The sequence below is a fragment of the Trichechus manatus genome, unplaced genomic scaffold (assembly GCF_000243295.1).
Source record: "Trichechus manatus latirostris isolate Lorelei unplaced genomic scaffold, TriManLat1.0 scaffold00080, whole genome shotgun sequence".
Taxonomy (NCBI): Eukaryota; Metazoa; Chordata; class Mammalia; order Sirenia; family Trichechidae; genus Trichechus; species Trichechus manatus.
In genome coordinates this window covers 10830959-10847059 of record NW_004444016.1, presented here as the reverse complement: position 1 = coordinate 10847059, position 16101 = coordinate 10830959, and the positions used below count along the sequence as shown (strand labels likewise).

Genomic DNA, 16101 nt, shown 5'->3' with positions numbered 1-16101 from the left:
AAGAAGAGTTGTGCATATGCCCGCGGATTGAAGAACGGATTCAGTTTTATTGATTGAGCTGCTTTTGTTATTTAATGCCTGCTACTAGAAAATATTTGGTAAATGAGTGGAGGTGTTTTTTTTAGAATTGTCATTATCCTTTAAGAGATACTTAGCCCACCCTCGGAAGGCAGGGCCAAGTTTTAGGCTTTTCTAGGTCCTTTGCATTTCCGTGTAAATTTTAGAATCAACTTGTCATTTTCTGCACACATGCACACACACACAAAAGCCTGCTGGGATTATGATTGATATTGCATTTAATTTATAGTTCAATTTGGAGAGAACAGACATACTATACTGACTCTTTCAGTCCAGGAATATGGTATATCCCTCCATTTATTTAGATCTTTAGTTTCTTTCAGCAGTGTTTTCTAGTTTTCCACATAGAACTTTGCACATCTTTTCCTATGTATTTGAGTTTTTTTGCTGCAATTACAATAAACGGTACTAATTTTAAATTTTATTTTCCAGTTGTTTGTTGTAACATAAAAATAAAATTGATTTTTGTATTTTGTTTTCTGTCGCCATGTTAAATGCACTGATTCTTTTCTTTTCCCCCTCCCTCAGTAGCTTCCTTAGAATTTTCTGTATATGTAGATAATAATTTACCAGTTAGTCTTTCATGGCCAGAACGGAAATCTCTAGTCCTAGTCCAGGTTTTGTTTTTTGTTTTTGTTTTTGTTTTTTTACATGAAGGCAGTTTTATGACTTTATTTGATAATCAGCTGTTAATTTTCATCCACATTGAGTCTCTGTAGGTTTTTGAAAGTGGTAACAGGTATATAGGTAACCAGCGTCTAGAGCCTTTTTGGTTAGTTTTCATCCTCATTACGTTTTCTGGACAACCGTACACGAGTACGGTATGGGACATTCCTTATTCCTTTGGCCAGACAGCTTTGTTGAGCCTGGTGTCAATGTGCATATCTGGTGTTCCCAACTCCTTCATGGCAAATATCCGGATCTCCTTGAGTGTCCGAGGGGCATGCTTCTTGAAGCCCACGCCATGGATGGCTTGTGAATGTTGATGGTGTACTCTCTGGTCACCACTTCGTTGATAGCAGAGCTGCCCTTCTCACCACCCTTCTTTGCGGGAGCTGTAGTGCTGGGACCAGGTTTCCTAGTCTGGTTTTTTGATCTATTGTATGAAACATGTTTTTCCTCGCTGGAAGTTTGGCCTCAGTTTTCTGCAGTTTTGTGATTGGTGTGGGGTATAGTCATCTTGTTGGCTACTCAATGGGCACTTTCAATCTGGAAACTCATCTTCATTTTGTTATGGGGAATTTTCATGAGTAATAACAACTGCTGTTATTATTATTTCTTTGATCCCTCCCCCCCTTCTTTTGTCTGTGTTCTCTTTTTCTACAACTCCTGTTTTTTCAGATGTTGAAGATCCTAGCTAGACTGGTCGTCTGGTTTTCTTATCTTTTCTAATATTCCATCTGTCTTTTGCTTTTTTTCCCCCGGGAGATAGTCTCAGCTTTATCTTCCAAACTTTTTGTTGTTAACTTATTTCTGATAAACATCTTGCCAGTTTCTAAGAGTTTTTGTTCATTTGTTTTCTGAGTGTTCTTTTAAAGCTTGTTAGTATTTATCTCTTGCATACAATAATAATTTCTGGGGAAAGTTTTCTTTTCCCTGCATAGTTTCTGTTTCCTTCAAGTTTTTTTTCTTGTTCAAGATGATTGCTTTGCTCTCTTTCAATATTATGAGGCTTCAATTTTGAAATGGGGACTAAAAAGCTAATCGAAAAATTTGTTCACAGAGTTGGAGCTTGTTGACTAAGACCTTTGCTGCATGTAATTTAACTAGGTCATTTTCCTTAGGAAATTCACAATGTCAGCATCTTTAGGTCTTATCTGTAGGGCTGGTCAGAGTCTCTGGAGAATACTCTTCCAATCTCTACTTAGAGAGTATCAGCCTAATTGCCATCATTGCTGGAACTATGAGGAAGGAAAAAAGGTGGGAGATTTGATACTGAGCGTGTAAAACTTCACTTAAACCTGTTTTTTATAAGATAACTTCTCCCCTCAGCTGTGCATGGAACCTGTTAGTGCAGAGCCCCTCTGTTTTGCCCTTTACAGAGAAAAGGCCTCCAATCTTCTGCCCAGAAGGAAGTTGATGGACAGGGTGAAAGGAAGGGTAGCTTTTAGTTTTGAAAACAGATCTAAACAAACAGCGGAAGAAGCCATCTTGGAGGAAACAGCAAATATGCAGGGAGAAAGAGACATCCCAAAAATCTATTATTTATATCAGAAGAGTGTATTAAATCCATCAAATAAGAATAAGAGGTTATTTTAAAAAAGGAAAATTTAGAGAATAAAACAGAACTCCTGGAAATGAAAAAGATAATATCATAAATGAAAAACTCAATAGAAGGATTGGAAGATAAAGGTAAGAGAATATCCTAGAAATAAGAGCAGAAAGACAGAGATGGAAAATAGGAGAGTTCCAGAAAGAAAGAAAGTGTACAACAAAAGGAAGGAAATTATCAAAGATTAGAGAAGGAGGTGATGTAGGGATTCATTTATTTTTTTTCTTATTTTATTTCAAATTGATTTTTTTTACAATGAAACAAAGCATACATATATATCAGTAAACAAAACACATGTATATACAATTTAATGAATAATTTTAAAGTTAACATTTGTGTAACTACCAACCAGGGCAAGAAATAGAACATTGCCAGCACTTCAGAAGTCTCTAGTATGACCTTCCAAGATTACAAGCCGATTTTGCTCCCTTTCCCCAGAGGTAACCAGTATCCTGATACTTAATATAATGATTTTATTACTATCATACATAATTCCTATATAATATATCTTAGTTTTGCATGTTTTTGAACTTTATATGAATGAAATTAAATATGCATTATTTTGCATCTTCCTTCTCTCATTCAACATTATATAATTCATCCATGTTGCTACATATAGCTGTAGTTTGTTCATTGCTGCATAGAATTGTACCATTGTTTATACATCCATTTCACTATTAAGAACATTTGAGTGCTTTCTAGTTTTGGTTTACTACAAATAATGCTGTTGTCAATATTCTTATACATTTCACTGCATACATATATTAATTTCTTTACAAGTATATGTCTAGTAGTGGAGTTGTTGGATCATAGGATATTCTTGTCTTCAACTTTAACTGGATAATGCCAAGCCATCTTCCAAAGTGATTGCACCATTTAAACAGACTCTTCTTCTTGGCAAATGTTTAATTTTTTTCTGGTGGCTGTGTAATGGTATTTCATTGTGGTTTTAATTTGCATTTCCTTGATTACTAATGAAATTGAATAACTTTTCATATGTTTATTGGCCATTTGGAGTTCCTATTTTGTAATGTATCTGTATAATTTTTTTTTTTTCTTTTTGGTCTGTTTTTCTATTTGAAAGCCAAGTTTGTCAGAATCTGTAAATATCCTCAGAACACAAGTGGCTGGGGTTCTTTCCCTTACATTTTGGCCTGATGTTCCTTACCATTTTGTCAGCTCATTAGTGCTTTTAAGGAGATTAAAAATATGTATACATTTTATCCAACATTTTAGTTGTTTTTCACAGGTGGGCTGGCCCCAATAACCTGAGTGTCCATTTCTATGAAAAGAAACCTGCAAATGTTCTTAAACAGACTTTGAAACAATCTTCCTGATTTTAACTTCTACCTTTATCCCCAGTTTATGAGACTTTTGGAAGTTCTGTCATATTTAATCAGGTTGCTCCTTAGCTTTCCCATCTGGCAACTTAGCAGACCCCAAAAGGCCAAATCCTTCTTGTCCATCTGCTTTCCAGCTTGTAAATTACTGCTGGTATTACCTCTTTTCTTGTCTTTATTCTTAGAGGTTTATGCCTTTAAAAACAAATACAATTAGTCTCCTTTTACTGGGCTCTGAAAGGAGCTGAAATAATAGCATGTGCGAAATACACAATTTTTAACCAGAACTGCATTTACTGCTCATTTTATTTTCAAGCTCACATACCCTTCAAACAGTGATATGGCCAAAAGAAGCATCATGTGAGTGATAGTTAAGGACTCTCAACATCAATGACTAGACTATCATACTTGAAAGACTTTAAAATTAAATTTAAAATTAGGGCTTTGTAAATATGTCCTCAGTGGACAAGTGTTGAAATACCTAATATGTAAAACATTGTTGCACATCAAGAGAAGACAGACACTCCAGTAAGAGAAATGAGCAGTATTCATGAATTGACAGCTCACCAGATTTGTTTTCCATTGGACAGTGTGGAGAAATGCTTGCCCCCATGCATTGCCTAATGTCCTGGGGCAGGGTAGGAGGCACAGTTTGACAGTATGTGTGAGAAGACCTAAAATTATCCATTGGCTTTCCTTGCCCTCCAAGGAATTTAACTTAAGGAAGTAATTAAAGATTTGTGCAAAAGTTTCTGCAGTGTTACCTGTAACAGTGAAAAAAAACGAAAAGAATGACCAATAATGGGGCGATAGTTTAAAGTTACAGCAGCATAGTTTGCAACCATCAAAGAAATCACGTAGTAACATATTACCTATTGACACAGTGTTCTTAAGTAAACAGGTGAATGCTATTAGGTGCAGTTGAGTCGGTTCTGACTAATACCGACCCTGTTTACAACTGAACGAACCACTGCCCCGTTTTTTGCCTACCATCGTTACGCTTGAGCCCATTGTTGCAGCCACTGTGTCAATCCATCTCTTGAGGTTCTTCCTCTTTTTTGCTGACCCTCTACTGAACAGATGAATAGTATCTCACATATAAAAAAACAGGTTACAAAGCAGTCATCTATAGTGTTATCACCAAAATTAATATACGCAAATTTTTTAAAGATAAAGGAAATATATGGAAGTGTTTGCTCGTTTTCCCTGACTAAAGTATGGTAACTTTCTTTTCTAATTTAAACTTTTTGGAGTTTTCTAAATTTTCTAACTAAATATTTTTATAATTTTAAAAGTACCTTCTAATGTAGCTTTATTTGGCAAGTTGGTTTTTTATTATACCTACATGTATATTTCTAACTAAATTCAAAGCAATACTCTTGGAGTAAATTATGGATCAGAAATAGATAACGAAATGAACCAGGAAAAAATAGCTTAGGCCTTATGGATACAGCAATGAGTTTTCCTCACTGGGGGGTTCGTAGTTATATTGCATTTATTCAGTTTTTCCCCCCACGAGTGAAAAATGGGACAAACCTACAACTGGAGCTTGCAGCACTACTGTAGCTGATGCCGATTTGTTGATGCTAGCAAGAAGAGAAGCAGTTGCCTCCCTTTCAAAATGGGACCCTCTGACCCACGAGTATAGTCAACCAGTCATTTCAGGTACTCACTGCAGAGATCGGAAAGCATGAGCCGTTCATGTTCTCTATTTTGTGAGTTTTCCTAAGTCATGATTTCTCATTCTTTTCAGGTTTACAGTTTATGCTACATTTGAGAACACAGTAACTTTTCCTTTACATTATTTCACCCGCTTTAAGTACTGTGAAAAACATTACAATTTCTAATGGAGATGCTTTTCAGATACTATTTCCCTTATGTCTTTCTTTTTTTTTTTTTTTGGCCAAATTTCCTCAGGCAGACTAGGCAAACTTTTGCTTACTGCTTCCATTGTAATTTTAAAAGATTTCTCTTGTTCTCTTGCTCTTTGTACTCTTCATTCTGTGGCTGAGATGTTATGATCCAGTGTCTGTGATTCTTTTAGAAAGTGATGAATGAGTGAAAAACAACATGAACACTCGGGATGCCCAAACTGTCTTAAAATAATCCTGGTACAGCTAAGCTCATGTATTCTCTGTCCACCTAACAAGTAACACAGTCTATATTGTGATGTATTATACCCTCTTCTCACTTATCAACATGGTTAAGTTCCAGAGACCAAGTCGCTATGTAAAATCAGCATTATGTGAAAATGGAGGATGACCACATCAGATCACAGAATAGAGGATGACTACATCATGACACAACTGGCAGATTACATCATTACACAACTGCCAAACCACCAAGAATTAGGGCCCAACCAAGTTGGTGCATAACCTTAGCCATCACAGCCAGTGTTGTTCTCTCCTCACACCTCGGCATTCATTACTGTCAGACCATGTCATTAATGCACAAAACAGTTGGGTAGATTTTTTTACTGCTGTCATAAATGCGAAATGTCGGATAACAAGATAGTAAGTGAGGAGAAGGTGGTATTTTAATGTTCTGAACACTTGTCAGCTTTCTGTGTTAGGGATAATGTGGGAGAAACATTTACCAACAATGAAACATTTATTCTAGGATTGTCAGATATTTATGCTACAAAAATTAATGACTTGTCCTTAAAATATCAATTTTGTGATTCATGTTTTGGCAAGTGGTAGATGTTTTGTGTTCTGTTTTAAACTGTGGATGAAAATTTCGTCGTAGTCTTTGTTTTATTGGTTCTTATCTCTCCTCCATTCCGCCTCCCGCAGAAAGAACTCTGCAATTCTTTTTGTTGTGTTTAACTATTTTGAATAGTGAAATTTTTTGAAGTGATGATTTTGTTGAAAGTAACAAGTCTAAAATTACTTTGGTATTTAAAGTTGAGGACTTTATTTTCAGAAATTCCACTTCTTTTAGACTTCGGAGCTGCCATGGGAGTGTCAAATCTGGTTATTCAGCAATTCTGTCTTCCTGCATACAGAACTAAGTGCTTACATAAGAACTCAGCTTGAAACCACTTTCTATTGGCTGATATTCACCTTCTTATTCTTTTAAGGAAGGGCAAAAATAAGAATATTTGAAATACTTTTGTAAAGATAACAAACCTTGACAGAGCTTTTAAGATAAGTTTGAGAGAATGTAGTATTGGTTTTATTTTTAAATCTGCAATTTAAAGAAAAAATGAAAATATTAAAAGCAAATAGAATTACTATTATTTGATCATAAATGCTATCACCTTCATAGCTCTGGATTACAAGTTTCCCACTGCAGCACTGGTTACCATTTATACTTTCCCCAAAAAGTGCCGCCTGTGCCCTTGAAATTCTTAAGAGTATCCCCCAAACTTAAAAATCACATCACTTACTTGTTCTAAAGGTTTCTTTTGCAGTCCCATATGGTTTCTAAAATGTTAGCAGATGCCGTTTTTAAAAAAACACAAGTTCCTTTTCTAATGAATACTCTAAAATGAACTGCAGTAATCTACACTTATTTGGTCTAAGAAAAACAACCAAGACCAAAGCTTGCTGTTTTTTTTGTTAAATTTAGCAAAAGTGAAACTACATGATAGCTTATGCTGCTTATTACTGTTGTTACGAAACTCATTATTGAGAAAATGTATATGTGGACAGATATACCTAAGTCAGAGTACATACACATGATACACAATGCCACAATACAGTATTTCTTTCGGAATGTTTTGACCAATATTTAATTCTCATATAATTTACTAAGGAGATCTAGAGTACAGGAAGGTACTGAATTTTAGAACACTTTAAATATATTTTTAAAAATGTAGTCAAATATTTTTATCTATTTCTGGAGAATGCAGGGTAAATGGGTAGTTAATGGCAGTATCTGAAAAGTACTGATTCTAGATCTATGATAACTATTACTTTGACCATCGTTTCTGTGAAATGAGTTCTAAATTCCTGTAATTATTGTTACAGTATTATTCTAATTTAATGTACCATACAGTCAGACTGCCAAAAGTTTATTTTTGGTATATGCTAGAAATAAAAAAGCAGTTGACTTGAATTCAAATTTTAACTTTGCTTTTTAACAGATGTATAATAATGAGGAGCTGGGACTAGTTCTCTAACATTTCTGAGTCTTAGTTTCTGCATCTGTAACATGGAATTAGTAATACCTACTTTCAGGGTGGTGGTGAGGATTATAGATTATGCGTATCAAATGCCTAGTACATGTTGTTCTTGTTGTTAGCTGCCCTCAAGTTGGCCCCCAACTTACGACAACTACGCGCACAATGGAAAGATACAGTGTCCAGTCCTGTGCTATCCCCATGACTGGTTGCAGATTGGACTATTGTGATCCGTATGGTTTTTGACTTTTTAAAAGAATTTTATTTATTTTGTTGTTGTTGAGAATATACACAGAAAACATACAGCAATTCAGCTGTTTCTACATGTACAATTCAGTGACATTGATTACATTCTCTAAGTTGTGCAAACATTCTCACTCTTTTTCAAAGTTGTTCCTCTTCCATTAACATAAACTCACTGCCCCCTAAGGTTCCTATCCAATCTTTCAAGTTACTATTGTCAACTTGATCCCATATAGATAGTTCTTAAAAGAGCGTAACGCTCAAGGCAGACGTTCTTTAGCAGTACTAATTAAGCTAAACTATGGTTAGGTTTAAAAAAGACTGCAGGGGATATTTTTGGTTTAAAGATTATCTCAGGGCAAGTTTCAGGGGTTCATCCAGCCTCCATAGTTCCAGAAAGTCAGGAGTCCATGAGAATTTTAAATTCTGTATTTTTCCCCTTTTGATCAATATTTTTCTCTAGAATCTTTTATCAAAATGGTCAGTAATGGTAGCCAGGCACTATCCATTTCTTTTGGTCTCATGGCAAAGGAGGCAGTTGTTCATGGAGGGAGTTAACCACACATTCCATTTCCTTTTCCTATTCCTGACTTGCCTTCTTCCTCTGTTGCTCCAGGCGAATGGAGACCAATTGTTGTGCCTTGGATGGCCACTCACAGGGCTTTCATTGGCTGATTGTTGGAAGTAAGTGGCCAGGCCCTTCTTCCTAGTCTGTCTTAGTTTCAGAGCTCCACTGCAACCTGATCAGCATCATAGCAACAGGAAGACCTCCACTGCACATGGTGGCTGCACATGAGGTACACTGTCTGGGAATTGAACCCAGGTCTCTCGTACAGAAGGTGTGAGTTCTACCACTGAACCACCAGTGACCTCCCTTTCTAGTTAAGGCTGCATAATAAAATTCATTTTACTTAAATGTTCTGAACACTTGTCAGCTTCCAGTATTAGAGATAATATGTGAGAAACTAACTGTTCAGCAGTTTTTCAAAAACAGTATAAATATATACTATTCAGATAATTAGATATGCTCAACTGGATTCTTTGGCGCAATATATTTCAGAAAAATTAAATGCATCCCCCCAAATTGTAGGGTGTGATACATTAGTCTAATATACAGTATATGCTTCAGAATGCCAGGATACTAATTTAAGATTTAAGTTAACATAACAAGACTCTAAAGAAGAGATGAAAGTGACCTGGATACCAAAAGGTTGGAGATTTGAACCTACCCAGTGGCTCCATGGGAGAAAGACCTGGCAGTCTGCCCCTGTAAAGATTACAGCCTAGAAAACCCTATGGGACAGTTCTGTTGTATCACATGGAGTCACTCTGGGTCGAAAATTGACTTGACAGCAACTAATAACAACAACAATTATAGGTAATTTCTACTCCATTGTGTCACCAAGGATAGTCATAAGAGGGAGAAAACAGAAATTATTTTTGATGTTTAACTTTATCTCAAGATTATCTACTTGATGTTCCACATAATCTTTTAAAAACCTTTTTCAAGCTGAATGGATATTGCCCTGCATGTCCTTGCCAGGTATCATAGTCAGGAGGGTAAGGAGCATGGATATTGAATCAGGCAGTGCTGAGTTCAAATCCAGATTTTGCCTCCTACTAATGTGACAGGGTGGGGCTTCATTATTATTTGTAAAGAGCAGTAGTAAGGATTATTTGAGGTAATGTATTTATGTAAAGTATCTAGCTGTGAAGCTTGGCATATAGAACTAAAAATCTGTAGTTTCCAATACGATGGAATTACTGTGATGGGGCATTTTGTTTCGCCTACTAAAAACCCTTTTCGTCCAAAATTCTCCAGCTAAATGGCTATATTGAAGGTGCCCATGAAGTAGCACATCATTCTGAAGACTATTTGCTGTTTCTTTCGTCCTTCCTCTCCTAGGGACAATTTTACTCACATTTTCACTATTAAATACTTAAAATTATTTCTTTTAAATTGTTTCAGTGGTATTTAGGAACTAGGATGTGAAGTGAGAGAGCATCATCATCAAAACTGGAGGGAGATTCATATAGCAAAAATACTCATCTGGTAGACTGGCATGGCAGAGAAACCAAGAAGTTTTCATACTAATGTGAGAACTTGAGAGTTGAAGGATCAAGCCCTGGCTTTTGACTGAGGGGAGGAAAAGAGTATGGGATCTTAGATCAAGTTGAGGCTGGTTCTGAGGCTTTTTCTCCTTTATACTAATATAAACATTAATATAGACACAACTGTCATGTATTTCAGTTTGCTTCTACAAACATCTTTTTAGGGATTCATAATTTATACTGATAGTGCAGTATGACATATACATTAGTTTATAGAGCATTTGAAAATTTATTGAAATAATACAGATTGTCACACAATTTTAAGACAATAGTTTTTTACCTGTTTGACCTGCTCTGGCAATCCTTATTTATCTGGGCTAAATCTTCATTTGCAGATCATGATTGGAAGCAGGCACAGGAAATTTGCTATATGTCCCTGAGACATCAAGTCTCAACCTACAAAGTAGAAGGCATCACTCCTCAATTTGAAAACTTGTGTCTAGCTCAGCTTCTCAGTTCTGCCACTTTATCATAGCAGGGAAGGTGAAATATTGGTTAAGAGCGCTGACTTTGTTGTCAGAAAGACCTGGGTTTGAATCTTGTCCTTGCCAGTTATTAGCTATGTCACCTTGGGCAGATCAGCTTCTCTAAATCTCAGCTTCCTCAGCTGTAAAATACTGTAAAATACTTACCTCATGAATATGTGGAGAAGATTAAATCAGATAATGTATACAAAGCAAAGACCTTGTGAGGTAGTACCTAGTAGTGATGATTCCTATATTCTGGCTATAATCATAAAGGTTACCATATTAGCTATCTCAAATTTTTTTATAGAACAGATATAAAGTATGTTGTTAGTTGCCATTGTGTCAACTCTGACTTATTGCAACCTTATGTATAACAGAATGAAACGTTGCCCAGTCCTGCACCATCTTCCTGATTGTTGGTATATTTGAGTCCATTTTGTGGCTGTTGTGTCAGGCCATCTCACTGAGGGTTTCCCTCCTTTTTGCTGACCCTCTACTTTACCAGCCATGATTCCCTTTTCTAGCGATTGGTCTTTCCTAATAACACACTCAAAGTAAGGGAGCTGAAGTCTCGCCATCCTCACTTCTAAGACACATTCTTATTCTGTTTCTTCTAAGACTGATTTGTTCATTCTTTCGGCAGCCCATGGTATATTCTTTGCCAACACCACAATTTGAATTCATCAATGATTCTTCTCCCTTCCTTTTCCATGGTCCAGCTTTTGCATGCATATGAAGTGACTTGAAAAGACCATGGTTTGGGTCATGCACACCTTAGTCATCAAAGTGACGTCTTTGCCCAGTGCAATACATCATTTGATTTCTTGACTGCTGCTTCCATGGATGTTGATTACTGATCGAAGTTAGAATAAATCCTTTAAAACTTCAGTTTTTTCTCCATTTATCATTGTGTTGTTTATTGGTCCAGCTGTGAAGATTTTCATTTTTTCCTGTTTAGATGTAACCCCTACTGAAGGCTGTAGTCTTTGACCTTCATCAGTTTCTTGATCCATATACAGATTTTGCATGAGCACAATTAGGTGTTTCGGAATTCCTACTTTTAGTTATCCATAATTTGTTATGATCCACGTAGTCGAATGCCTTCATGTACTTGATAAAACACAAGTAAACATCTTTCTGGTATTCTCTGCTTTTGACCGAGATCCATCTAACATCAGCAGTGATACCCATTATTCCATGTCCTCTTCTGAATCTGGCTTGAACTTCTGACAATTACTTGTCAATATATGGATGCAGTCATTTTTGAATTATCTTCAGCAGAATTTTGCTAGCATGTGGTATTTACACAGGTGGTCCTGTATTGTTACCTTTTTAACATATATATCCTATTCCTATCAGTAATTCCTTTTAGGTAGGGTCCATATCTTGGATATCACCAGCATCTTATCACCTGTGTAAAGTGCTACATAGCAGTGTGTAAGGGAGTCTAGAAGTTGCCATTAGAAATGCCATGGAGGACACTCTAGGCTAAGTGACAGAACTCAGCAAAAGCTCCCAGGAGAAATGTGGTGAATAGTAGGCACTTCATAAACATTTGTGGAAGACAAGATTTCTGTGGTGATAAAGAAACCAAATGGCTTTTGTAGAGTGGGAAGGCAGGATTGGAGAAAGAGGAGCCAGCCTGTGGGCTACGTTGGGCTTGTACTGTATGCAATGGGGGAGCCCCTGACATTTTTAATTATGATGGGCAAAAGCATTTTAGCAGTGTGAGGGATGGAATGGAATGAGAAGCAGCCAGAGACAGGAGGACTAGTTAGTGTGAGCCATTGCAGTGGTTCAGGCGAGAGGTAAGGGAAGCCATACATTAAAATGGTGGCAGTTAGAGCAAACAGGAAATAAAAGGTGCATGATACAGTATTATTAGAGAATAATAAATAAGATGTAGGAAAGTCCTGGAATTCGCAAAATCTCTAAATTTAAGCCTGGGTTACTAAGCATAGTGACAGGAATCCAAGTCTCTCTTTAAGAATGGAATAAGATATTTAGAAATAAGTTACCATTATAGTTGAGGTAGAAATGAGTGGCATTTCAGAGATGTGTGTTATATGTAGTTGGAAAAAGGCAATAACTATACCATTGTCTCCAACCAATTCTTGCCTTCTTTGAGGGTGTCACATTCATAATTCTGGATTTACCAAACCATACATTATTCTTCGTGCTTCTAAGAATGAGGAAACATCAAAAAATCAGGTCTTCATTCTAGAAATAACCATCTAATGAAAAAAGTTTTCACACATTGTTCTTGCCACTCTTGGTCCTGCTTACCACAATATCATTGCTCCTTCTTAAAACACATCCCCTAATGCAGGCCTGAGCAAACTGAGAACATACAATGCCTTGAAAGGGAGTGCTTGGAGGCTTAAAGAGTAAAGGATGAGACAGCTGTTAGGGACTGAGTAACTTAACACAATGGCCTGACTGAGGTTTGATCCTTCCAATGAGAAGGAAATACATTATTTTTTCTGTGAAACATACTAGATTGAGAAATGTATAGAGTTTAAGTAAGAAACATAAATAAGGTGACTGTATTCTGTCTTCATAAAAATATATTTACAGGTCCAAAGAAGCGCTTTACAGACCCAAGTGTATTCCTCCCCACCTCCCCCACCTTGGGAAATTTGGCCAAGTTTACTTGGAGTTTATTGATCCAAGACCTTCATTTTATAGACAGTACCTTAATTTTACAGACGAGGAAAACTAAGGCCAGAGATGTTGAGAGGCCATTATGTCTCAGAGGTCTAAGAAAGCCATCTCATCCCTCTCTCCCTCCTCCTCTACTGAAGATGCGCCTAGCCTATTACTGTATAGGTTTTGTTGCTGTAACCCTCTTCCTAAGATGAATGAGTGTAAATGATGCCTAGTTTGAGGGACCTGTCTTAATAAGCACCTAAAGTAGAAACCTCTCTATTCCATCAACAAATGCAAAGCAAAGAGAATAATCAGACTTTCTTTGGCTTGCTAAATAAGATGAAATGCTTTCTGCTAGAACCATTTAACAGTAATACTGTGAAAGCCTTCTCCAGAGTATTTTTCTATTAATGATTTGAAAACCATTCCACAGCTTATTATCATACATATCAGTAATCATTTAGCTAATGCAGGGATAAATGGGCAGTTCAGAAGATATAATCACTTGGTGTGTGCAGCTGAGTATTTACATTTTTTCTAATGAACAAAGATAAGAAAAGTACAGGTGACTTCAGTGTGCAAAAAAGCCATCTCTTAGGGCTAGCACTAGAGGGAAAAATAAATCACTGACTGAAGCTAATTCTGTCATTGATAACTAGGCCTGTATGGTCCCTGGCCTCAGTCCTGTTTTGAAACTCTTTTTAGACTTGTCTTGAATCAGGAATATTTAGGGCTGCCTCAGTAGGGTGGTTGCTACATTTTTAAAGATAGCTGTGACGATTTTAAAATATGTTTCTGGTCCTCATTGGATTTTCTTTTTTTCTCCACTTTGTTGCTTAATGGCAGGATTTCTCAACCTCAGCACTATTTACATTTGAGGCTGGTAACTGTTTGTTGTGGGGGCTGTCCTGTGCATTGAAGGATGCTTATCGGCATCCCCGGCCTCTACTCACCAGATGTCAGTTGTGTTTCCCCCAGTTGTGACAACCAAAAATGTCTCCAGACATTGCCAGATGTCCTGTGGAGAGCAAAAACATCCCTGGTTGAGAACCACTGCTTTATGGTGTTTGGACAAAAACTGATGAGTCAGTGGGAATATAATTATTCCATTTGTAGTTGTTAAAAATTAATCCACTTGTAACAAGCAGCTGTATTTCCAGGATCTTTTTCCGTGTTAATTAATACTTGTTTTCTGAGGGGATAATAATATCCTTTTTTCTTTTCTTACAAATGGATTTCTTGCATTATGTTGAAAAATTATTGATTAAATTCACTTAGATTGAAGGCTAAGCCAACCACACTATTTAGGTTTGTTATAATTTATCATCTCTCTTACTTTCTCCTTGGGGGAAAGCCTCTAATATAATAAGCAGTACTGTATCGTTTTGCCAGGCCCTGTGTTAGGCACATTACCTTCCGCTTTTAATCTCCATTTAGAAATAGAGCAACTGAGATTTAGAGAGATTAAAGGTCACCTCACTACTACACTGCAGAGTTAGGCTATGAATCCTAGTCTGATTTAGAGCACCCACTGTTCTCTATAATAGCAATTCTCAAAATGTGGTCCCTGATCTCCTGGGAATCCCCAAGGACCTTTTAGAATTATTTTCATAATAATATATAGATTTTATTTGCCTTTTTCACTGTGCTGACATTTGCACTGATGGTACAAAAGCAGTGATGAATAAAACTGCTGGTACCTCAGCTGTGCGGTAGTCATTGTATTCACTGCTGTGGACTCACAGTTTAAAAACAGAAAGCAAGCCAGCTCCATTAAGAATATTCTTGAAAAAGCAAAAATTATTGGTTCTGTGAAATCTCAACCCTTGAACATAAGTGTTTTTTTAATATTCCATGTGACAAAATGGGAAGTATGCATGAGGCGCTTAAGCTCCATATACCATCTCATGGTGTTCTGTAAAGTACAGGTGAGATTGTTTAAGTCATGTGTTGAACAAGCCACTTTTTTTTTTCATGGAATACCATGAGATAAACTATGGTTATTCAGCCTTGGGTATTTGGCAGATTTTTTCTCAGAAATTATTGAAGTGATCTTATCACTTCAAAGAAAACAATTAACAGTATTTTTTGTGCCAGTTGATAAAATTAGAGCTTTCTAGCAAAAATTAGAATTTTATAAGACTTCTTATCGCCACTGGGAGTTTGACAAATGTGACTTTTTTATAGCACATAATAAAGTGTGTCAGCATTTGGAAGATCTGCGTAACTCAGTGAAACAATATTTTCCAAATGACTAATGCATGATGTTACAAAATCATGCATGGGTAAAAGGGCAACATAGACCAATGGATTTTAATGTAACAGTTTCAAGAAGTTAATTGATACTGTTTCAGATTCTACATTGCAACATTAACCTTTAAGAAAGGAACTTGTGGAATTTTGGCATAGTATCGAAAAAGAACATCTATAATTACTGGAACTTGAGCTTCTGGAGGACCATCAGTCCTCCCCTGGCTCACAGGGAAGCTCGTGGCACTTCTCTTCACTTGGTATCCTCTAGGAGGGGGAAGAGAATCCCTGGAGGGGTAGATGAGAGACCTGTTGTTTGATGATCACGAGGTATGTGCCAGTGCTTTATATAACTCTGATATAATTTATACAAAACCCCTTAAATTGGCACAAGTAAGGAAATAGACTCAAAGAGGTTAAGTCAGCAAGCTGCTATCACATAGATCTTAGAGCACTGGAGCTAGGATTTGAACCCACATCTGTCTGTCTGTAAAGCTGATTCTCACAGAAAGTCAGCTAAAAAAATATTTTTGCTACTATGGGGCAGTTCTCTGTCGCATGTGG

General features: G+C 36.7%; 1 protein-coding gene and 1 pseudogene across 8 annotated transcripts in view; one reads left to right on the top strand and one right to left on the bottom strand.

The window, feature by feature from the left end:
- NR3C1 (nuclear receptor subfamily 3 group C member 1) overlaps positions 1 to 16101 on the top strand; it is a 119260-nt gene that overhangs the window by 58483 nt on the left and 44676 nt on the right. The window lies entirely within an intron of this gene.
- On the bottom strand, positions 100 to 14223 carry LOC105756525 (60S ribosomal protein L31 pseudogene; annotated as a pseudogene).